At 46.9% G+C, this 22,115-nt stretch overlaps 1 protein-coding gene across 1 annotated transcript in view; it reads right to left on the reverse strand.

Moving 5' to 3' along the window:
• The window catches only part of ALG9 (ALG9 alpha-1,2-mannosyltransferase), a 944,483-nt gene that overhangs the window by 556,324 nt on the left and 366,044 nt on the right, over window positions 1-22,115 (reverse strand). The gene's annotated exons all lie outside the window — the stretch shown is intronic.

Below are 22,115 nucleotides of genomic sequence, written 5' to 3' on the forward strand. Positions count from 1 at the left end.
TGACTTTTTGATGCCCATACCTTTGGCATACTAAACGCCACGGGCAAGGATCAGGCGTTCTGAAACTACTACGGTGCGGATTAAAAACAGAGCAACTGAACAGAACATACATATCAAGGTACATTTCATGAGGCTCTTGGAGGACAGATGAAGGGCAAGGACTACAGAGATGCTGCTGCCTAAATCAGCAATGGGGTGGCCAGAGCAAAGCACAGCACAAACATGGAGGACACTGGCAAGATAACCAGGCTTTTATTGCAATTTGAACTTTTGTTCAGTGCTGGCCTTACCCAGAGGGTCTTGGTGCTCCTCACAAGGTTCAAAAGTGCAATTAAAATACACTGTCTATTTATAGGGACGAACATTGTAAGATCTGCATAGTTTATTTATTAGCGATTAGTAAGCACGAAGACAGCAATTTGGTCAAGTTTTCAAAATGCACAAGATTATGACATTAAACACCAATTGAATTCTAAATATCATCTATTCAATGGGGCTATCTGAAAGTTCGGCCCTATTTGTTAGTTCAATGGTTTGTTACATCCACCCCCTCCCGCGGCCCTCTCCAATCCCCCGTTTGTCAGCAGCTTCTGAGCGCCAAAGGGTGAACGGTGAATAGTAAAAAAATAAAATAAAATAAAAAGTAGCTAGAGAGATAATTGCAGCAGCGACATGGTCACATTCAGCTTCTGATTCCCTGAAGGGTTGGGGTGCAAGAAGGGGTTTCACCCCTTTCAGGAACTTAAGATTTTCCTGTTAAAAGCCTCAACGCTGAGCTTACATTGTTCCATGCTCCTATGCCCACTGTGGCCAAGGCCCTGCGCCTCTATATAAAACCAGTTGTACAAACCGTGGTGGGTTTCACACAGGGGTGGACAGGACTGCAGGGAACTCTGGAATGTTCCTGCTAGGCCTTTGCAGCCTGGACCTCTTCTGGGGTACCCTATTATTTTATTTACAAATGTTCACATAGGAAAAGGCTTGGGCTTGCTGAAAATATGTAATATGGAGCCACTATGAACATTATTTCCATGGACTCTTTTGGTTCCCAGTCCACCCCTGGTTTTATATTCCAATGCGGATGTTGGTAGTCCTGGGTTGGCTTCCTCAGTTCTGTAAGCCAAGTGGTCACTCTCTTAAAGGTCACGCACACTGAGCCGAGAGGTCCTAGCTCCTTCCCATCAGTCAGAGGAAGGAGGGTTGCAGAGGATACTAAAAGGCAGGGCAGACACTGTTTAAAGCATCATCTACACCATTCACAACCTCTTGTTTCGAGATGCAGGGATATGATCCGGACACCAGCCCACCACTCAAAATGTTTTAAAACCGATGATCATGCGTCTTTTGTTCTATTTCTTACAGAGTCGTCGCACCTGAGTTACATTGCAAAAAAGTGCTGTCGGAGGCCACAAGAGTAACAGGCAGTCACAGTCAAAGAAATGTAACCGTGGGGTAGAAGACCCCCGGAAGGGGCTTTGGACAAAAGGGGGATTTTGAGTAAAGAGTATTAGGTCATGAGACATGGGGGGGAACAAATGTAAGTGTCAGTGGACATGAGACTTGGAAACAAGAAAATGGTATGAGGTCCTGAGACCTGGGTACCAGTAAAGAGGAGGTCAGAATAAGACTGGGTACCAGTGATGTGCAAGAGCGCATGAGACTTGGGAACAGCCAAATGTTTCTGAGGTCATGGGACCTGGGTACCATTAAATAGCAGGTCGGAATAAGAGTGGGTACCAGTGATGTGTAAGAGGGCATGAGACTAGGGAACAGCCAAATGTGTCCAAGGTCATGAGACCTAGGTACCAGTAAAGAGAAGGTCGGAATAAGACTAGGTACCAGCAAATAGCAGGTTGGAGTAAGACTGGGTACCAGTGAAATGTAAGAGGGCATGAGACTTAGGAACAAACAAATGTGTCCGAGGGCACAAGACCTGGGAACAAGAAATTGTGCCCGAGGACATGAGACCTCAGGGCCAATAATGATTATTAGGTGAACAGACTGGGTACCAGTAAACTGTAAGGTCAGGTGACTTTGGAGAGCGAAAGACCAATTGCCAGCCTGAAGGAATACGTATTACGGACACAGTTGCACAGTCAAGATGCTTCCTCCACAGAGAACCCTGCCCTTGGGTTGTCAAAATGGAAACCCTGCAAGTTAACTCCTGCAAAATAAAGCACCTGAGACCTTTCTCTGTACACACAAAAGTGGTGTAGATCCTTTCTTTTGTGAGACTGGTTTGCATGTAGAGGGTGGGGGGGGCAGGGAGAGCGGGGTGTGCAAAACGAGGACAAAGGAGAACTGTACAATTCTGTACAAGCTCAAAACCTAGTGGACGGAACGGCCATGTTTGTGCAGCAGATGCTGTGTTCTTCGAATCTTGCTTCGCCTCGTAAGTCCTTTTCCCCACTGGGCTACAGTCTAAGACTTTGAGGTATGCAATCTTTCTAGGGCGAGGATTAGCCTGGCTACCAAGTTCTGGAATAATTGCAGCAGTTTTAAGGGTTCCTTGGACATAGACTGAGGCAGTTAGGAAACCTGTGTAAGATCAGATTTTCCTCTTCCCCTTCCATTTTTACTTGTAGGGGCTATGAAGCGGAGGCACCCGTGAGTGGGGCCTTACACCACTCCAATAAATAAGTACAAGCAGCCAGGAAGCAAGGGCTTTGGCAAAACAGGCCCATTGGCTTGTTCTTACATCCGAGCTGATGCCCCAGATTTGAGCAACGCCAATAGGGAGCATGTTGATGGATGGCCATCGAGCGTTTGGGCGAGTCAGCTTAATGAACACCACTAATAAGCAATTCCAGGGCTGTTTTCAGATCACCAAACAGGAATGGAATTCTAACAATAGCGGCACGACTAAAGTCAAAGTAAGATGCACCATCGAACTAATGTAAGACAAAGGATGACCAACTAAACAGGTCTACTGAGAACAGGTTAATGTGAGCTTCTCGCGTGCTATTCCGGAAGAAAGGATCTGGCAGTAGTTTCAGCCCTGCCTTCTGACACCACTCAAAATTCCAGGCGAGTATCAAGAAAAGTGGGAATTACAAGGGAGAGGCGAAATTGATACATTTTTATTTTTCGGGGGGTGGGGTGTTCCCCACCAATCCCCCATTTTTGTACCTATTCCGACCCCCCCACCGCTTATATATACTTTTCCAACCCCCCCCCCTAATATTTCGATACTTTTTTTGTTAAAAGATATTCGGGGGGGGGACCATCGAAATTACACCCGTCGATGAAAGAGCGCTACACCCTCATTCCCACAGAATATCATTTTCTTAGTATAATATATGTCAGTCTAATGTTAGCAATTTTAGACTGTGCATTTCCTTTCAACAGTATTCCCCATATTTGTAATGCACTTGTTCCAAGTCGCCACTGATATTCTGATTGTGTTCTGCGTAATCTATGGCCACAGCTGCATAACATATGGCCTGGGGGGTTCCTGGATCTACATTATTTCCCAATGATGGTAAAATGCCACTGTGATAACTTGGTACCTGAAGTAACACCCGGACCAGCAGGTAAGTTATTTGTAGGTTTATTTGTAAGTCTGTGCCAGGACGATAAACATCGGCACGTCCCTTCATGCCAGCTTAGATCTCAACTGTAAAACATGGAACCTGCATTCAGAACATAGCATGCCAACACTCCATACACACTGACATCAGCACCAGTGATGTCACCACACTCAGATACACATTGCAACAGCCACCAATCATATGCAAGGTTGAGCCGCTTTAACCTTCAACATGAATAAAGCAGTAGAACTTTAAGGGACGAGCAATTCATTATTCATTGGTTAAAAAACATGTTCACACCAAGTTTTTCTGAAAATCGACAATGAAGATAACACTGATGGTACAATTAGTGGTTTGAAAAGTGGCGGCTGCTATAATAGGGCGGCTGGGCGCCGCCCCCCAGGAAAAAAAAGAGAAGCTAAAAGAGATTCAATCAGAGAACTTCTCCGATTGAATCTCTTTTAGCCTAGATGCTGCTGCATTTCCTTTGCCAACAGCGTGGGCAGGAAACAATAGTGCAGTCATAGTGTATATGCCGGCCGGCAACGGGACGCGTCCCAATCTAGTATATATTTTTTTTATAGTAGAGTGCATGGAGCTCGTAGCCCCACGCACTCTGCGTAGCCCCTTTAATTAGAGGCCTGGCAGGGCGCTTCAGGTTTGGCCCCGCCAGTATTAAAATGTGCGCAAACAGCGCACTTATTAATCCCTCCCCTGCCATGGATACAGTAATGTCATTGGCTGGCAAACAGCCAATGACATTACTGTATCTATGACTGGCGGCGCAGGGTGTGTGCATGCGTCTGCGCCGCCTTCACACCCATCTCTCTTTCTTTCTGAGTCTCGACGAGTCAACAACAACAGCACACACGGGGAGTGCTGCTGCACCACCAGGGCACCAGCCCAGCGGCGCCGCGGTAAGTACCCCATTGTGCGTTGTTTCTTCTTTGGGCCTGGGGACTCGGGAGTGTTACCCTTACACTCCACGGGCCCAAACTATGTGGTCCACCACGCGGCCCAGGCCCAGTCAACACTGAACGACGTGTAGGCCACAGCCTACACGTCGTTCAGTGTTGCTGCCGAGCTGACTGCCGTCAACTTGGGGCGAGCCTTGGTGGTAGCGGGGACCGCTACCACCAAGGCTCGCCCCAAGTTGGGCATCCACGGCACGGACCGGGGGAAAACAAGGCCGCCCGCTACCACCAAGGCAGGGGCGCCTGGGCCTGCTTTGTTTAGCCCCGGTCCGTGCCGTGGTCCATGGGCTAAAGCAGAGTTTGGGAGAGTAACTTATTTCGAAATGGTTTATGAGGCGGGAATCCCGCCTCTCAAAGCATTTCAAAATAACTAATGTTAGTTGCTTAAGTACCCAGAGGTTTCCAAGCACGACCCTGGGATCGAACCTGTGTTGCTTGTGTCGTCAAGGCAAGCATGTTGCCGCTGAGCTATCCTTCGGGACTGGTGTTTGAATTTGATCAGTGATGTATTTAAGGGAAGAGGGAGAAAGTTAGCGAGGAGTGGGGGTAATAAAGGCTGGCTGTGTTGATAAGGAGTCTACACACCATCTTTCTTACATGGGTTAGTGGAGTGTGAATGTAGCAAAGTCTGTGTTACAGGTTGCAATAGTGCCTTTGCCAAGGTTGTAATGCCATCATATTAAGATGAGGGTAGTGGAAGAAGTGTGACTGGCCAGTAAGACAAAGCTTTTCTTACGGAGAGATTGGGTGATCGAGTTTAGTGGGGGGAAGAGAAGAAAGTGGAGGAAAGAAAGTGTACTACTTAAGAGGGTTATATTTTTTTATTTATTTGCATTTTTAAAGCGCTCACACAGCCCGCGGACATCGAGGCACTGTTAGAGGAATTGTTTGTTTTTTAGTTGCGTAATTTTTTTTGTCTTAGTTGCGTATTTGTAACACGCTTAAACACTCAGCGGTTTCTAAGCGCAGACCCGGGGATCGACCCTGTGTTGCTTCGTTTTGTCTTGCTTCCAAGGCACCCACGTTGCCATTGAGCTATCCTCCCGGGATATGAGGTTGCAATGGGAGTACATTGATGGAGCAGAGTGCCAAAGTCAAGAGTGGAGGAGGATTGTGATAGTTTGAGAAGAGGGAGAAATAAGGAACTTTTGGAGAGCACCTGGGGAAGTGCATGGGCTACCCAGCCTTGGGAATCGTACGGTATGGCTAGCATGAGGATGGGCTATGGAAGACCATGACGGAAGGAGAATAAAAGAGGCCAGTAAACAGATATTGGCTGATGGAGACGGGCAGGCACAGAGAGGTAGTGCTTACCAGTGCTAAATGAGAGTGGAGCTAAAGGGATATGAGGGGGTGACACTTTCTATTATCTTCCCTCTTGGACCTTCTGTGTTGGGGACAGGGTTAGCAACGTTTATCTCTTGACACTGGATGTCCGCTTTGGATGCCCTGTGGAATTGCTATTACAGAGGCACAGAGAATTTCAAATTACCTTTCCGGTGCGAAACTAAATGTTGAAAATAGCGTCCGCCAGATATAGGAGGCTGCTGCAGTTACCTTGGTCTTGCAGGCAAATGGAGCTTTGTTTTGGCTCAAGGAGGTGATCATTGTTGTATGGAATTGGCAAAGAAAAGACAGTTTTAGAATCTATTTACCACTGCAACTAAATCACATTCTTGCACACAGCTATGTGCATTCATGGTAGGTTAATCAGGACCTGAAAATAGAACACCCCGTTTCCTTTGCCAGAAAAGTCATTAGTGCATATAGCAATAATGCAAAACATATATTACGTTGTTTTAACATCAGAAACCATACATTAATAGAAATTAAATTAACACAAATGCCAATTGTATAGGCATTCCCTGTCAAAATTAACAATTTACAAAATGCACTAAATGCCACCTTGAGTCTGCCAGTAATCAGCATGCCCTTTGCTCCAACGGAGGGGGTATTATTCACAGATACACCACTGCTGGGTGTCCCTTGTGGAATGTGCTGTGCCTGCACACTTTGTTCCTTTGCCACCACACTGGGGGGTGTAGCTGCAGCTGGAAGCCTGCACCTGAGAAACACAATACGCACCCCAGGTCGCAGCTTTGCCCTTCTCTGCACCAATAGTTTGTGGATTATCCCACAGCATGAGCTTCCCGTTCCTTCAGGTGACTCACTGCTGGGAGAGACATGCTTCTGAAAGCTCCCCTTTGACTGCCCTCTGGGGCTCAACAAATTCAGTCCCTAATGTGAAGCAAAAAGTTGCACTATCATCAATCGAATGTCCAGAAGGATTTGACAACTGTGATGACATATTGCACTGTGAATTATTCACTTCCTGCTTTCGAGTGGTGACAGCTTCTGCCAATTAACGTTTAGAGGCCACATTATGATTTCCTGTTTGTTTTTGTGTCAGAATTTCATCCATTGGGGAATCTTGGCTTTCAGCCCCGGCCGGGCCAGTGTGTAGTCCATTTTGTAGAACTACCACTATAGGGGTAGTAGCCTGCCCAACATGTGTGGAGACCCATGCCAGAGCACAAGACGGAGAACCCCACTAATGCAGGCACCAGCATGCTGCAACAATTGAGTAATGCCATGTTCACACGGCCACAGTGGGCAGAGCGGGCCTTGGGGCACAGCAGGCAGCCAGGCACTACACTACCCCTAGCACTGAAGCAATGGCAACTCAGCGAGGCAGACAGCCATTAGAGGTAGGACAAATGTCGCATTAAGTGGTTAAAAACTAAAGTAATATTTTAGCTTATTTTCCCCCTTTCAGAAAATGCCTAAAATCCCACCTTAGTAAGAGGATGAACGCATGTCAATGCCAGTAACAGCATAGTACCAGCTATTCTCAATACAAGCTGCTGTAAAATACACCATCACACTTGCACACGTAAGAATAGTGTACCACCTTAATATGTAAAACCGAATGCTTTTTTCATATTTCGGTGGGTTTTTTGGACAGTAAATTGCACATTTTGTAGGCCATTTTTCCAAATATTTCGGGGAGGGAGAACCCCCCCAGCACCTCCCGGGGGGGAGGGTGGATGGTGGGCTTGCGCGCTGTGAGAGCTCGCTACTAAATTCGCCCTGGGAAATTTACCCCACCAGCTTTCAAACTCACCAGCCGCCACTGGGTTTGAAAGCGCCTCGCAGGCATCTAGTGCCTAACAAACCTCCCAAATAAATCAATAGATTCCAGTTAGGAAGAGGCCCTCGGAGGTGGCATTGTCAAGGTACCGCATCCATTATTTAGAAGATTACACTTTCACATCAGTCACTTTGGAGCAAATTACCTTTCTTTGCATTTTTAATTGGTGACTAAGCTGCTCATTGCAGCTGTGAATCAAAACCCTCGGAATTCACTCTGCTTCGCCTCGTTGCACACAATTACCATGCAAATTGCATAGGTTTGGATGTCAAGTGGTTTTCAGGAGTGTCACGATTTGACAATTATACCTTGAAAAATAGAATGTGTTCTCCCGTCGCTCATTGTAACAGACGGAAAGCATTGTATTGGATTTTAGTTTAAATTCATTTAACTTGTACTGAACAGAAGCTTTCTTCTCGTGTGCTCAACTGCGGCGCGTGCCAAAAATATCCCCGCTGCAGAACATCCGGAAACATTGTCCTTTCCTTCGGTGACCACACTTTTCATCATATAGGGAGGTATTGAAAATCAATCACCAAACAGAAGAAGACTCAACTATTACAACGATCCATTCGAAATGTTGAATTCTTCTACTCTGCTGCTAAAGGTGAGAACCAACATTCCGGGCCCTTGCTTGTCAATCAGACTGCAACACGCACAGGTGCAGTCTACAGCATGGAACCTGCTGCGTAATGCACTATCTGCACAAGATGTTTGGGTTGCACTACTCATGTGCACGCCAGTGTTCTTCTGTTACTGGTACTCGATGATGGCAGTGGTGGTCCTGCACAGTGGTAGAAGTGTACTGAAAAAAGTAGTGGCACTGTGGTCTCGGCAGGAGAGAGGGTAGGCAGAAGCATAGTGCAGCATGTGACAAGGTGTTGCGGCCGGGGCATTGCAATATTCTAAGTGGCTAGTAACTAAGGCTCCTATTACAACTTTACACTTGCACAGGGACATGAATAGACAAATCCTCTGTATAGAATGGTGAATATGGTTGTGAAAAGTAGCAGAATGGTAAACAGAAACCAATATAAGTAGTGCAACACCGTTCCTGCTCACTTCAATCACTGGTCCTACACATCTTTCTGGTTATATATGGGACACATTACTCACCATAATCGTATTTCTGATGCTGGTATCTGCTTTGATTCACATGCTATGCATACATCGACATCTAGTGGTAGACGTGGAGTATTACATTTTTGGTTTTCGAAACTCGAAAAGGGACGTTGACAGAGTGTGCCAGTAATACTATCCCTAGTGTGACGTCCACTGTACCCATAGTCCTTCACGAGTTGAGGTCCCTCAGATTGTTTTGTTTCTGACATGAGGTACAATGAAGTGTAGCGCGAGTACAGATCTAATAAAGCAGTTAAGAGTACATAAGGCCATAAACATATATGCGCCTTCTACTCCACAGGGGAGGAAGGGGGGGGGGCACACGTGCAGCTAAGCAGATACAAGCATCAGAAATACGATTACGGTAAGTAATGCATCTCTTCTGAGGCTTGCGGTTCTGCTTAGATCACATGCTATGCATAGATTAGAGAGCAGTGTCTGGAGAAGGTGGTGGGTTGTGAGAAGGTACAACGGTAGCCCTACAAAATATCCCCACCAAAAATATTGCTGTAAATATGGCCATTTGTCTCACAATAGGCAATATTTTTGGGGGAGCAGGGGTTGCGGGGATGTCCCCCGCGCATTTTAAAATAATACGCAGGCTGCAGGGGCGTCTCCCGCAGGGTCCATGGGTCAATATCACTGCAAAAATATGGCGATATTTTTGTATCGCAATATTTCTGCGGGGATATTAACACATGGAACCAGTACAACAGCAAATAGGTGTTTTAGCACCGCTTGTCCCACCCCTGCATCTGCTTTAGAATCTGTGTCAATGCAGTAGCGCTGAGTAAAAGTACGTATAGAGCTCCATGCAGCTACTTTGCAAATGGCGTCCAGTAGGATGTTTGCAATAAGGGCCAAAGTAGCTCCTGTAGCCCCGGTAGAGTAAGCTCTTGGTGTAAAAGGCAGATTTTTGTTTGATGCAGAGTAGCAGAGCTGTATGCATATCACTATCCATCTGGAGATGGCTTTTACCGAAACGTGATCACCTTCCCTGGCAGCTGCTATCCAGACAAACAGTTGGTCTGTTCTTCATAGCAGTTTTGTCTTGTTTACATAGTAAAGAATCCCCCTTCTTACATCTAGTCTTTGGAGGTTTTTCTCAGCTAAGCTTGAAGGGTTTTGGAAGAAAGAGGGTAGTTCAATGGACTGGTTGACATGGAACTTAGATATGAATTTAGGTGAAAACCTAGGGTGTTTTCTTAGTACCAACTTGTCTTTGTGGATAACAAAGAAAGGGTCTTGCAATGACAAAGCTTGTAGTTCACTGGCTTCTTATGTAGGTGATAGCCACCAGAAAAGCTGTTCTATATGTTAGGTTTTTAAGGCTGGATTTGTGCATACGCTCAAACAGGGGGCTTATGAGCTTTGCGAGTACCACATTTAGATCCCACCCTGGAGCTGGGTTTGAAATCGGGAGGGTGGGGTGTAAAGCCTCTTTACTCCTTCCATGAACGCCTTAATGACAGGGACCTTCCACCGGGACAACTTGCTTTGAGACGTGGTGTACGCAGAAAAGAGCCGCTAGGTGGACCTTGATGGAGTTGAATACTAGACCAGAGTCTAGTAAGTGGTTGAGCATGTGATGAAGAATGTGCGATGAAGTACATTCAATCGGGTTTACAGTTTTTGACTGGCACCATACTACAAATATTTTACATTTGTTAAAATAACAGTGTCTGGTGTTTGGTTTAAGGGCCTCCTTGAGGATTTCCATACACCTTTGAGGTAGTTTTAAATTGCCAATTACTATGACTTCAGGAGCCAAGCTGCCAAGTTCATGGATTGAGGATGTGGGTGTAACGTTATCCCCCCCGTGCTGGGTGAGCATGTTGAAGGGGCACAAGAGTTTGATTGGATCACATATCGCCAGATCGCGCAGATGCGTAAACCAAGGTTGTCTCCACCATATAGGAGGAACCCGGATTAGCTTAATTTGTTCCTGGTGCAGCTTGTTCCCTTTTCTGCTCAGTAGCTGTTTTGGGGGTGGGGGAGAACGTAGGGAAATGTCCCTGACTAGCTCATCAACAGGGCGTTCCCGTTGGACCTGGGTTGGGGAAACCTGGATGCGAAGTCTGGGCATTGTGTGTTTTGGCTTGTGGCGAACAAGTCTAAGGGTGGATAGCCCCAGAGCTAAAAATATCGTCTGAGATTTTGCTGCTGAGGTGCCACTCATGCTCTTCGGGTAGAGGATGTCTCATTAATGAGTCTGCCAGAGAATTGAGTTCCTCTGGAACGTGTTGCAACACTAGAAACATGTTCCGCTTGAGTGCCCACTTGCACATTTTTGGTGCTAGCCTGGACAGACTTGGAGTGTATGCCTCAACAGTGGTGTTGTCTGTGAGGATCTGTACTGTTTGGTCTGACAGATGCACTTAAAAAGCTTGCAGGACTTTGAGCACTGCTAGTAGCTCTAAGAGGTTTATGTGATTTTGGGCTGTGATCTGGGTCCACAGGCCATGCGCTGTGTGGTTAAGATAATGGGCTGCCACCTGGTAAGAGATGCATCTGTTGTGACAATGGCTTGCACTCTAGGGTTGTGAAAAGGCTTCCCTTTCAACAGATTTTCCTTTGTCCACCAGTGTAGCGCTCAAACTAGGGTGAGCAAAACAACCACAAGATCGTCCCACTGACTGCTTGCCTGAGACCACTGTTTCGCTAACCATTCTTGCATTGGGTACATGCGCAACCGTGCGTGCTGAACCAGGTAAATGCATGAGGCCATAATCCCGAGCAAGCGCATTGCTTTGCCTAAATTTATTTGGCAAACTGCTACATACTGCAGTATTTGCAGCAGTATGTTTTGCGTTTGACGGAAAGACTAGACCCTCTTCCGTCTTTATGGCAGCTCCTAAGAACTGTTTAGTTTTGCTTGGGACGAGACTTGATTTTTTCTCGTGGATTGAGAATCCCAATTGCAACAGAAGATTTTTCTTTGGATATTTTGTTTGCAAATTGATATTTTGCTTGCAAATTTGGGGGGATGCCCCTGTTATCAGCAAGTCATCCAGATAAAGGTACACTGGGATTGGTCCTCTGCGTAGTTGCGCTGCCACTACCGCTAGTACCTTGGTGAATACCCTTGGAGCAGAGGCTATGCCGAAGTGTAGCACCTTGAATTGGTAGTGTTGGTTCACTATTTTGAAGTGCAGGAAGTTTCTGTGTGCTTGGAACATTGAAATATGAAAATATGCATCTTTCATGTCCAAGGTTGCCATGTAGTCCCCCTGTTTTAGCATTGGGATTACTTCCTGTAGCGTTGTCATGCAGAATGTTTGTGGATTGACATAGGTGTTCGCAGGGTGCAGGTCCAGGACACGGCGCATTGTTAGGTCTTTTTTTTGGCACAAGGAAGTACACTGAATAAATACCTTTTTTACCTGGTTTGCCAGGACGATTTCTGTGGTGTCCTTTAGTAGCAGTGCATTGACTTATTCTAACAGGATGCGTTGTTTTTCCTGTGTAGTTTGTCTTTGTCTTGGCGATTGGTTGGCTGGTGTTTGTATTAGCTCTATGCAATAGCCCCCTGCAACGGTGGAAAGTGCCCACTTGTCAGACGTGATCCCCTCCCATGTGTGGCTAAAGTGAGAAATATAACCTCCTACTGGAGAGGCATGGTAGGAAACCTGTAGTGGTTGGTCATTGCTTAGGAGGTGCGGAGCCACCTCTTGAGGAGGAGGAGGATGTGCCCCTACCTCTGGACCTTCTCGGGCCGCTTTGAAAATTCTGTTGGGAGGACTGGCGTGTGAAGAACCCGAGGGCAAACTCTGCCCACCCTGGTTGTAACTGAAGGACCGGTGGGAGTTCTGTCCTCTAAACTGGCGTGTATTTGAACATCCTCTCTGCACAAAGGGTTTGTTAGTGAGTTGTCCCAGGGATTTGAGGGTGTCGTATTCCTCCTTCACACTTTTTAGTGCATCCTCGACCGCTTTGGCGAATAATGCATTGGGCTCCAAGGGCATGTTTAAAAAGGTAGCCTGGGCCTCCAATTTGAAACCCGATTGACGAAGCCATGCATGGCGTTTGATGATGATACATTGTGCAACAATTCACCCTGCATTATCTGCTGCGCCTATGTTGTTTTTAAGAATGCTGCTTGCTACTTGTCTGCCTTCAGCAATAGAGCCGAAGAGCTTTGTTTTTAGGAGATCTGGAACCGAGTCCATTTGTTGTACAACCTCGTCCCACTTGTGACAATTATAGCTCGATAATAGCATGGTGTTAGCTATTCTCACTTGATAGGCAGCCGAGGAAGCTTCTTTCCTGCCCAGGGTGTAGATTTTCTTACACTCCTTGTCAGGAGGGTTTTGGAAGCGGCAAGGGTGTTCCTGCTCTCTTTCTTGTAGTGGTGACTACTAGAGAGTCAGGCTTTACCTGCCCCCTGATGTACAATGGGTCAATGGGTCTGATCTGAAAATGTTTTCAATGCGTGGGTTGACTGCCCTTGTCAGATTGGGGGTAAATAGAGAGTGCTGAATTCGCCTCTGGACGGACTGAAGTAGTGGGATGAACTGTGCTGCAGATCTCTTATCTCCAAGGATGTCCTCTAAAAAGTCTTTATTGACTTGAGTTTCTCGGGTATCTATCTTAAAGTGTTCTGCAGCCTTTAAAAGCAGGTCATTTTACTGCAGCTGGTTGTCCAACATGGAGTCAGCCACTGGTTGGTCGGTATGGTCTGGGGAGTGGATGATGTATACCTCATTGTCGTCATCATCATAGTATTGGTCTAAGTCCCCTTGTTCCTCTGGGTCTGTAAATGAGCCAGAGTCTTGTGAGCCTTGAGTGTCTTAATAATATGTATTCTGAGCCACGTCCCGATATGACGAGGTACTCGTTTGTGTAGCGTCCAGGCAGGCTCTTTTGGTGTTGGGCTGTTGCTAGCTGCTTCGCCTTGAGGGGGGCCCTGAAGTTTGGGGGAGTTGATCTGGCTGTTGATCAAAGAAATTTACAAAACTGGACATTCACCTCATGACCCTATCAAACTGTTCTTGGGTCCATTGAGAGGAGCTTGGCAATACTGAGGCAGCAGGAGCAGGAAGGGGCTCTGCAGCAGGGGGCTGTTTGTGATGCATTGCCCCTGAAAGGGTGTCCTCAGGAGTAGAATAATCCCTACTCTTTGAACCTTGTGAGGCTTGGGGGGGTCAAGTATTTTGAGCTTTTCGACGTTCTGGTCTTCAGTAAGGTGTCATGGACCTGATTCTTTATTAACTTGTTCATTTTTTAGCTTTTTGCAGGGGCCATCGACGCGTCTTTCGACGCACGGTCGCCGAAACCAGAGGACTTTCCAGATTTGGACGCAGTGTCAGAAACAGACTTAGGTGTCTGATTCGGGTGACTGTCATGTGGCGACCCTGATGGCCCAGAGGACATGGAATGTTCTGACCTTCCCTTCGACATCGCGTGTGACCGATAGGTCGACAACGTTGTGGAATGTCGGCCATGGGGATGTGCTTGAGCTGCCTGGTGTCGTCTGCGTAGCAGAACCGCCGGCCTGCCTGTTGAAGTCGGGAGCTTGCACACGGGAATCCATCTGATGCTGATCGCCCTGGGCGTCACTTAGGGTGACAACGCTGCCACTGCTGGAGGCTCCTGTGACGTGGTGGGGCCCAGCGTTTAGTTTTTCAGTCCTTTAAAATTTTTGGCCTAAACAGTTTGCAAGATCTCTCCCTCTCTCCCTCTCTTCCTCTCTTCCTCTCTCCCTCTCTCCCTCTCTCCCTCTCTCCCTCTCTCCCTCTCTCCCTCTCTCCCTCTCTCCCTCTCTCCCTCTCTCCCTCTCTCCCTCTCTCCCTCTTACAGGAAGGACAGAATTTAAAAGGCGCATTTTCCATAGTGTATAAAGATGGCAGCCTTGAGGAATACAAGAAAGTATAGGGGAATAAGCATTCTCTAAGTGAGATGGAATATGAACCTCTCCCCACTCTCCCTACTGCACAGGGCTGAGGCTGTCTAGGTAGGCCGCAGACCAAGTTTGTCGACACGGGAGTCAATGTCGTCGACGGATAGTCTTGCGCTCCAAAGCCGTTACCGGAGGTCTTGCGGTGTACGGTCGTCAAAAGGACAAAGAAAGTCTAACTTTAAATGTTTTCTAAGTAATGGTGTCAGCCAAGAAATAACTCTGGGATATGCGCCAGACTATGTGGCGGAAACAATCTGAGGGACCTCGATGCGTGAAGGACCATGGGTACACCGGATGTCACACTAGGGATAGTATTACTGGCACACCCTGTCGACGTCCCTTTTCGAGTTTCACAAAAACGAAAAATGGAATACTCTGCTGCTACCACTAGATGTCGGCCTATGCATAGCATGTGATCTAAGCAGATACACAAGCCTCCTTTTTAAATGTATATATATATATATATATGATACATTACTCACTGTAATCATATTTCTGATGCTTGTATCTGCTTAGATTCACATGCTATGCATAGGCCGACATCTAGTAGAAGTTGCAGAGTATTGCAGTTGTTGTTTTCGAAACTCGAAAAGGGCCATCGACAGGGCGTTCCAGTAATACTATAGTTAGTGTGACGTCCACAGTACCCATGGTCCTTCACACGTCGAGGTCCCTCAGATTGCTTTGTTTCTGACATGAGGTTGCATGAAGTGTAGCGTGAGTACAAGTGTATTAAAGCAGATATGTATCAGATAAAGCCCAATAATGCCCAGAAAACATTTATGCACCTTCTACCTTCTAGGGGGAGGAAGGTTGGGTGCATGTGTATCTAAGCAGATACAAGCATCAGCAATATGGTTATCCCTTCTGAGGCTTGGGAAATCTGCTTAGATCACATGCTATGCATAGATTAGCAAGCAGTGTTAGGAGAAGGTAGTGAGTTGTGAGACAGTCCAGCAGTGAATATATGTTTTAGAACCGCTGGTCCCACCTGAGAATCTGCTTTGGAGTGTGTGTCAATGCAATAGTGCTGAGTGAAAGTGTGTACTGAGCTCCATGTAGCTGCTTTGCAAATGGCATCCAGCTGGATGTTTGTGATAAAGGCCAGAGTAGCTCCTGTACCCCTTGTGGAGTGAGATCTTGGTGTGAAAGGCAGTGTTTTGCATGATAAAGAGTAGCAGAGCTGTATGCATTTGACTATCCAACTGGAGATGGAATTCTTGGAGAAGCAGTCTCCTTCTCTGTCTGGTGCTACAGAGACAAACGGTTGTTCTGTTTTCCTGAGCTGTCTGGTCCGAAAAGTTCTGAAAGAAGTTTCAAAAGAAGGCCGTAAACTCGATGGATTAGTTTACGTGGAATTTTGAAATGAACTTATGTGAAAACCTAGGGTGTTTTCTTAAAACCAATTTGTCTTTGTGTATAACAAAGAAAGGGTCTTGCACCGACAATTCTTGAGGTTAGCTGACTCTTCTTATGGAAGTGATCGTCACCAAGGAAGCTGTTTTATACGTGAGATGTTCAAGGCTTGATTTATGCATAGGCTCAAAGGGGGTTCCCATGAGCTTTGCAAGTACTACATTGAGGTCCCAGCCTGGCGGTGGGTTTGATATAGGAGGGTGGAGTCGCTTTAGTCCCTCCATGAATGCCTTGATGACAGGTACCTTCCACCATGATACTTTACTCTGAGAGGTGGTGAATGCGGATAGCACCACCAGGTGACCCTTTATTGAAGTAAATAATAACCCTGAGTCTAATAAGTGAAGCATGTAGTGAAGAATGTGAGTTGGAGTACATTCTATCAGGTTTATTTGTTTTGACTGGCACCAAATTACAAGTTGTCTCCACTTGTCAAAATAACAGTGTCTGGTGTTTGGTTTACATGCCTCCTTGAGGATATCCATACACCTTTGAGGTAAGTTAAGATGTGCAAACTATGACCTCAGGAGCCATGCTTCAAAGTTCAGTGAGTGAGGTTGAGGGTGTAATGTTGTCCCCCTGTGCTGGGAAAGCAAGTTGGTCAGGCACAGGAGCTTGATCGGACTGCGCAGATGTGCATACCAAGGTTGTCTCGTCCACATATGAGCAACTAGGATTAACGTCATCTGTTCCCTGTGAATCTTGTTCACCACTCTGCTCATAAAAGGAGTTGGGGAAAAGCGTAGGCAAATTTCCCTGACCAACTCATCCATAGGGCATTCTCCTTGGAGTCTGGTTAGAGAAACATGGACGTGAAGTCTGGGCATTGCTTGTTTTCTCTTGTAGCGAACAAGTCTAGCGCGGGGAAACCCCACGGTGAGAAAATTTGAGGTACGACCTCTCCGTCGAGTCGCCACTCGTGGTCTTCTGGTAGAGGATCTCTGCTTAATGAGTTCGCTATGATGTTGAGTTTCCCTGGAACATGTTGGGAAGTCAGGAACATCCCCTGTTTGAGTGCCCACTTCCATATTTTCTGTGCTAGCTTGGACACATTTGGAGAATGTGTGCCCCCGTGCTTTTTGACATAGAACATTGTAGTGGTGCTGTCTGTGAGAACGTGTACGGACTGATTTGTTAGGTGTGTTTTGAAGGCTTTGAATATTGCAAGAAGTTCCAGCAGGTTGATATGGTTCTGTGCTGTGATGTGAGTCCACAGACCATGTGCTGTGAGATAAAGGTGATGCCCCCCCCACCAACTGGAGAGTGATGCATCTGTTTTAACTACCGCTTGCACCGCCGGGCCATGCAAGGGTTTTCCCTTCAACAGGTTTTCCTTTGTCCACCAGCATAAGGCTTGTACTAGTGTTGGCGAAACGACCACTAGATCGTCCCACTGACCACTTGCCTGAGACCACCGTTTCGCCAACCACTCCTGCATCGGGCGCATGCACAATCGTGCATGTGGGACCAGGTAAACGCAAGATGCCATCATGCCGAGCAAACGCATAGCTTTGCATACACTTATCTGGTGACCGGCTTGATACTGAGGTATTTGCAGCAGTATGTTTTGGATTCTTTCCTTTGATGGAAATACTAGCCCTTCTTCTGTTTTATGACAGCTCCTAAGAGCTGTTTTGTCTTGTTTGGGAGGAGGCTTGATTTTTTCTCGTTTATCGGGAAGCCCAATTGAAAAAGAAGGTTGACTGTTCTTTGTGTATTTTGCTTGCAAATTTGGGTTGTTTCCCCCTTGATCAGCCAGTCGTCCAGGTATGGGTACACTGGCATTGCTTCCCTACGCAGGTGCGCTGCCGCAACCACCAGTACCTTGGTGAATACCCTTGGAGCCAAAGTTACGCCAAAGGGTAGCACCTTGAATTGGTAGTGCTGGTTTGCTCACTTGAAACGCAAGAATTTTCTGTGTGCTGGGAACATTGAAATATGAAAATAGGCATCTTTCATATCCACGGTTGCCATGTAGTCTCCTTGCTTTAGCAGTGGGATTACTTTTTGTAGCGTTGTCATGCTGAATTTTTGTGGCTTGACATAGGTGTTTGCAGGACGCAGATCTAATACAGGGCGCATTGTCAGATCTTTTTTGGGCACAAGGAAGTACATTGAATAGATACCCTTGTTTACCTGGTTCGCTGAGACGATTTTGACAGCGTCCTTTAACAGCCGCCCTACGACCTCTTCCAGGAGTATGCACTGTTCCTCCCTTGTGGTGGCTCTTTATCTCGGGGGGGGGGTGGAAGGAGGGTTTTTGCAGTAGTTCTATGCAATAACCGCCCACTATGGTAGAAAGCACCCACTTGTCCGAGGTGATTTCCTCCCATGCGTGGGTGAAGTGTGCTATCAGTCATCCTTCTGGAGTGACATGGGAGGGGACCTGAAGCGGGAGGCCATTGCTTTGTGGTGGGTGTGGACCCACCCATGGAAGAGGAGGATCTTCCCCGGCCGCAAGATCTTCGATGGCCCCTCTGGAAACCTTGAGATGATTGTCGTTGATTGGAACCCCAGGATTAACTCTGACCTTGGTTGTATCCAGATCCGCTCTGAGAATATTGGACCCTGAAGCAACAAAAATAATGCCTGCCCCTTTGGCCCGAGGGCTTGTTGGATAGTTGACCCAGGGATTTTAGAGTTTCATACTCTTCCTTTGCACTCTTTAATGCATCCTCTACTGCTTTGCCAAAAAAGCACATTAGTTTCTACCGGCATATTGAGGAGGGTTGCGTGTGCCTCTAATTTGAAACCTGAAAGGCGCAGCATGCATGATGCTTAATAACTGTGCCCTCTGCTATAATTCTACCAGCGTTGTCAGCTGCATCAATTTTTTTTTTTTTAACACAGTTAGATACAGCCTTGCCCTCTGCTACTGTGAGGGACAATGCAGATGTTAATGGTTCTGGGCTGAGGCCATTAAGGTAGCTATTTCCTCCCACTTGTGGCAGTTGTAATTGGCCAGCAGAATGGTGGTGTTGGCAATTTTTGTTTGAAAAGCTGCAGAGGTGGGCACTTTCCTTCCGAAAGTGTATAGTTTCCTACTCTCTTTATCAGGGGGTCCTTCTGATGAAGCGAGTGGTGTTCCCGTCCTTTTCCTAGTTGTGGTAACTACCAGTGAATCTGATTGAATTGACTCCTTATGTAGAGGAGGTCTGATGGGGCTGGGCGGAACATCTTCTCAATTCTGGGGTTTACTGCCTGCATGAGCTTAGGAGTTTCTAGAGAAGGTTGAATCCTTATTTGTATGGATTTTAATAATGGGATAAATTGGGCGGCTGCTTTTTTGTCACCCAGTCCTTGACAAAGTCTTTGTCGACCTCTGTTTCCTGTGTTTGAATTTGAAAATGCTCTGCGGCCTTTAGCAGCACGTCATTAAACTGAAGTTGGTTGTCCACTGGTGAATCCACCACTCTACATGATCTGGAGAGGGTAAGCCATAGATGTCTTCTTCATCGTCATCAAAATAATGATCCACCCCCCCCCCTAGGTTTTCTTGATCCTCAGAATCCTCAAAATTGGTTTGGGTCCTGCTGAGGGGTGTCTTGAAAGGTGTGTGGCCAGGCTCTTTTTGCTGGGGGTTGAGACATTGTCGCCCTGGTAGCTGATGGTGTGTTCTGAAGATTACTCATAGAATGATGGTTTTTCTCAAAAGAAATCGGCCATAAAGGACATACGTCTCATCACTCTGTCTATATCCTCAGCAGACCACTGTGAAGAACTTGGGATAGTGACTGGAGTAGGGGGGTAGTTCTGGTGTAGGCTGCTTTTTGTGTTTCATAGTTGCAGTCATAGTACCCTCCCCCTGGGAAACACTGTCTTTCTCCGTATGGGATGCACTCTCTTTCTCCTTATGTGATGCACTCTTTTTCCCTATAGGGTTTGTGGCCCCTCTAAGTATGGTGTTTCAAAGTCTCGAAGTCCGCCCTTAAAGCAGCGTTTCAGGGACATGTTTCTTGTCCAAGTGTGACAATGTTGAAGTCTGCAGGTGTTTTGCCATTTTCAACGTTTTAGAAGATTGTTGTTTTTCGGTGGAGGGGCAAGCCAAAGCCACGTCTCTCCACGCCGGGTCTTCGGCAGCAGTATTGTACACAGCATCCAAGTCGGAATTATCTCTTAAACTTGGGGGGCGGGGCCTGTCGTACGGCAAGTGTGATCGCGAATGCCCAGAGGACAGGGAGCTAGTGGACCTGCCCCTCGATGCAGTGTGTGGCCGTAAAGACGGTGTTATCGCCTTCTGGCCTTGGGTTGTGTGTTTTGCGTGGGATGACTTGTCCGTGCTAATGCCACTGGGTGTCATCCCCATAACAGTGCCGCCGGCCTGTCTGTTGGGGTCGGGAGCTTGCACGTGGGAATCCAAAGGTTCCCTATTGCCTTCACTGTCCAAAAAGACGACCATGCTGCCATCGCTAGAAGCACCCTCCATGTCTATGGCGTGACGGCCTCGGCCTGCATGGCATGGTGGGCCCAGCGCTTTGTCTTTCGGTCCTTTAGGGTCTTGGGTTTAAAAAGCGTAAAAACTTTACAATGACCCTCGATGTGATCCCTCAGAAGACAGAGGTTGCACACCCGGTGCAAGTCCTTCCAGGGACTTTTTTGGTTACAATTGGAACAGAATTTAAAGGGTGTATTCTCCATGATTAATTGGATGGGCAGCCTGGCGTTATAAAGGGGAGAAGGGGGAAAAATGCATTCTCTTAGTAGGCTAAGATGTGTACTACCCCCACTCTCCCTACTGTCTGAGCCGCGGCCCGGAGTGGCCTTCCGAGGCCGTAGGATCGTCGAGGCAAGTTCTTTGTCCAAGGATATTGGTCCTTGGACAAACCGTTGTCAAAGTTGTCGAGTATCGGCTTCAAAAAGGACAGAGCGAGAACTAGCTCTAATTTCTGACCGTAATGGCGGGAAAAAACGATCTGAGGGACCTCGACACGTGAAGGACCATGCGTACAGTGGACGTCACACTAGGGATAGTATTACTGGCATGCCCTGCATCACTTTTTTTTCGAGTTTTGAAAACAACAACCTTAATACTCTGCAGCTTTCACTAGATGTCGGCCTATGCATAGCATGTGAGTTAAGCAGATTCCACAAGCCTCAGAAATATAGGCTAGTGGTCCCTTGTGAGAAGGGTGGAAAGTCGCACACTGCACCTACTCCATCTTCGGCACTCAACCTTCTCCACTCCCATACACACGGCAAAGAGCCTGCAAGCCTAGCCGCAGCGGTTTCTACATGCGCAGTCTTGTACTTCGACGTACATCCCATCATTGCACTCTTAAATCCACAAAACAGAGTATACACTGCAGACCACAGAATGACTGGTCTCCAACGGGTGCCCGTGAGGAAGAACACAGGAGGGTTTGTCTCCAATAGGTGCCTGTGAGAAAGAAGTGCTTCCCCCAGCATTGCTCCCCAATGGAAAAAGTTGGATATGCCCTTATTTATACGGGAAACGTTCCTGGCAAATGAGACCATGCAACCTTAAAAAAATTGCCATTATGAGCCAATTGTGTATTCAGCATTAGAGAAGTGACCTATCGATACACTCTGCAATGACAGAGAGCGCAAAATGCAGGTGTGTGCACACAGCCCCTGCTACGGCATACGATACACCCATATGCCTGTCTAAAATATTCCTGCATGGCCCCCTGTCACATTATCAATTTAAAATATCATATTGCTCTGAGTCTGCCAGCAGATCAGCCTTAAACACACAAACTAGGAATACAGCATGCACTTTCAGAATGTCCTCAGAGAGGGGAGATGAATACACGAATGTCTCATAGGAGTTGACAGTTCCAAATAGGTCTACCTACGGGGAGATTGTTTTAAGAATATCCCAAGAGGGCGAGATTGTTCCAAGAATGTCCCCAGAGGGAGAGATGGTTGCAAGAATGTCCCCAGAGGGGGAGCCGATTCCAAGTACGTCCCCAGAGGGGAAGTTGGTTTCAAGCATGTCCCCAGAGGGTGAAATGGTTCCAAGAATATCCCCAGAGGGGGGAGCCGATTGCAGGAATGTCCTC

Source organism: Ambystoma mexicanum, chromosome 9, assembly GCF_040938575.1.
Source record: "Ambystoma mexicanum isolate Mex_15411 chromosome 9, UKY_AmexF1_1, whole genome shotgun sequence".
Lineage (NCBI taxonomy): Eukaryota > Metazoa > Chordata > Amphibia > Caudata > Ambystomatidae > Ambystoma > Ambystoma mexicanum.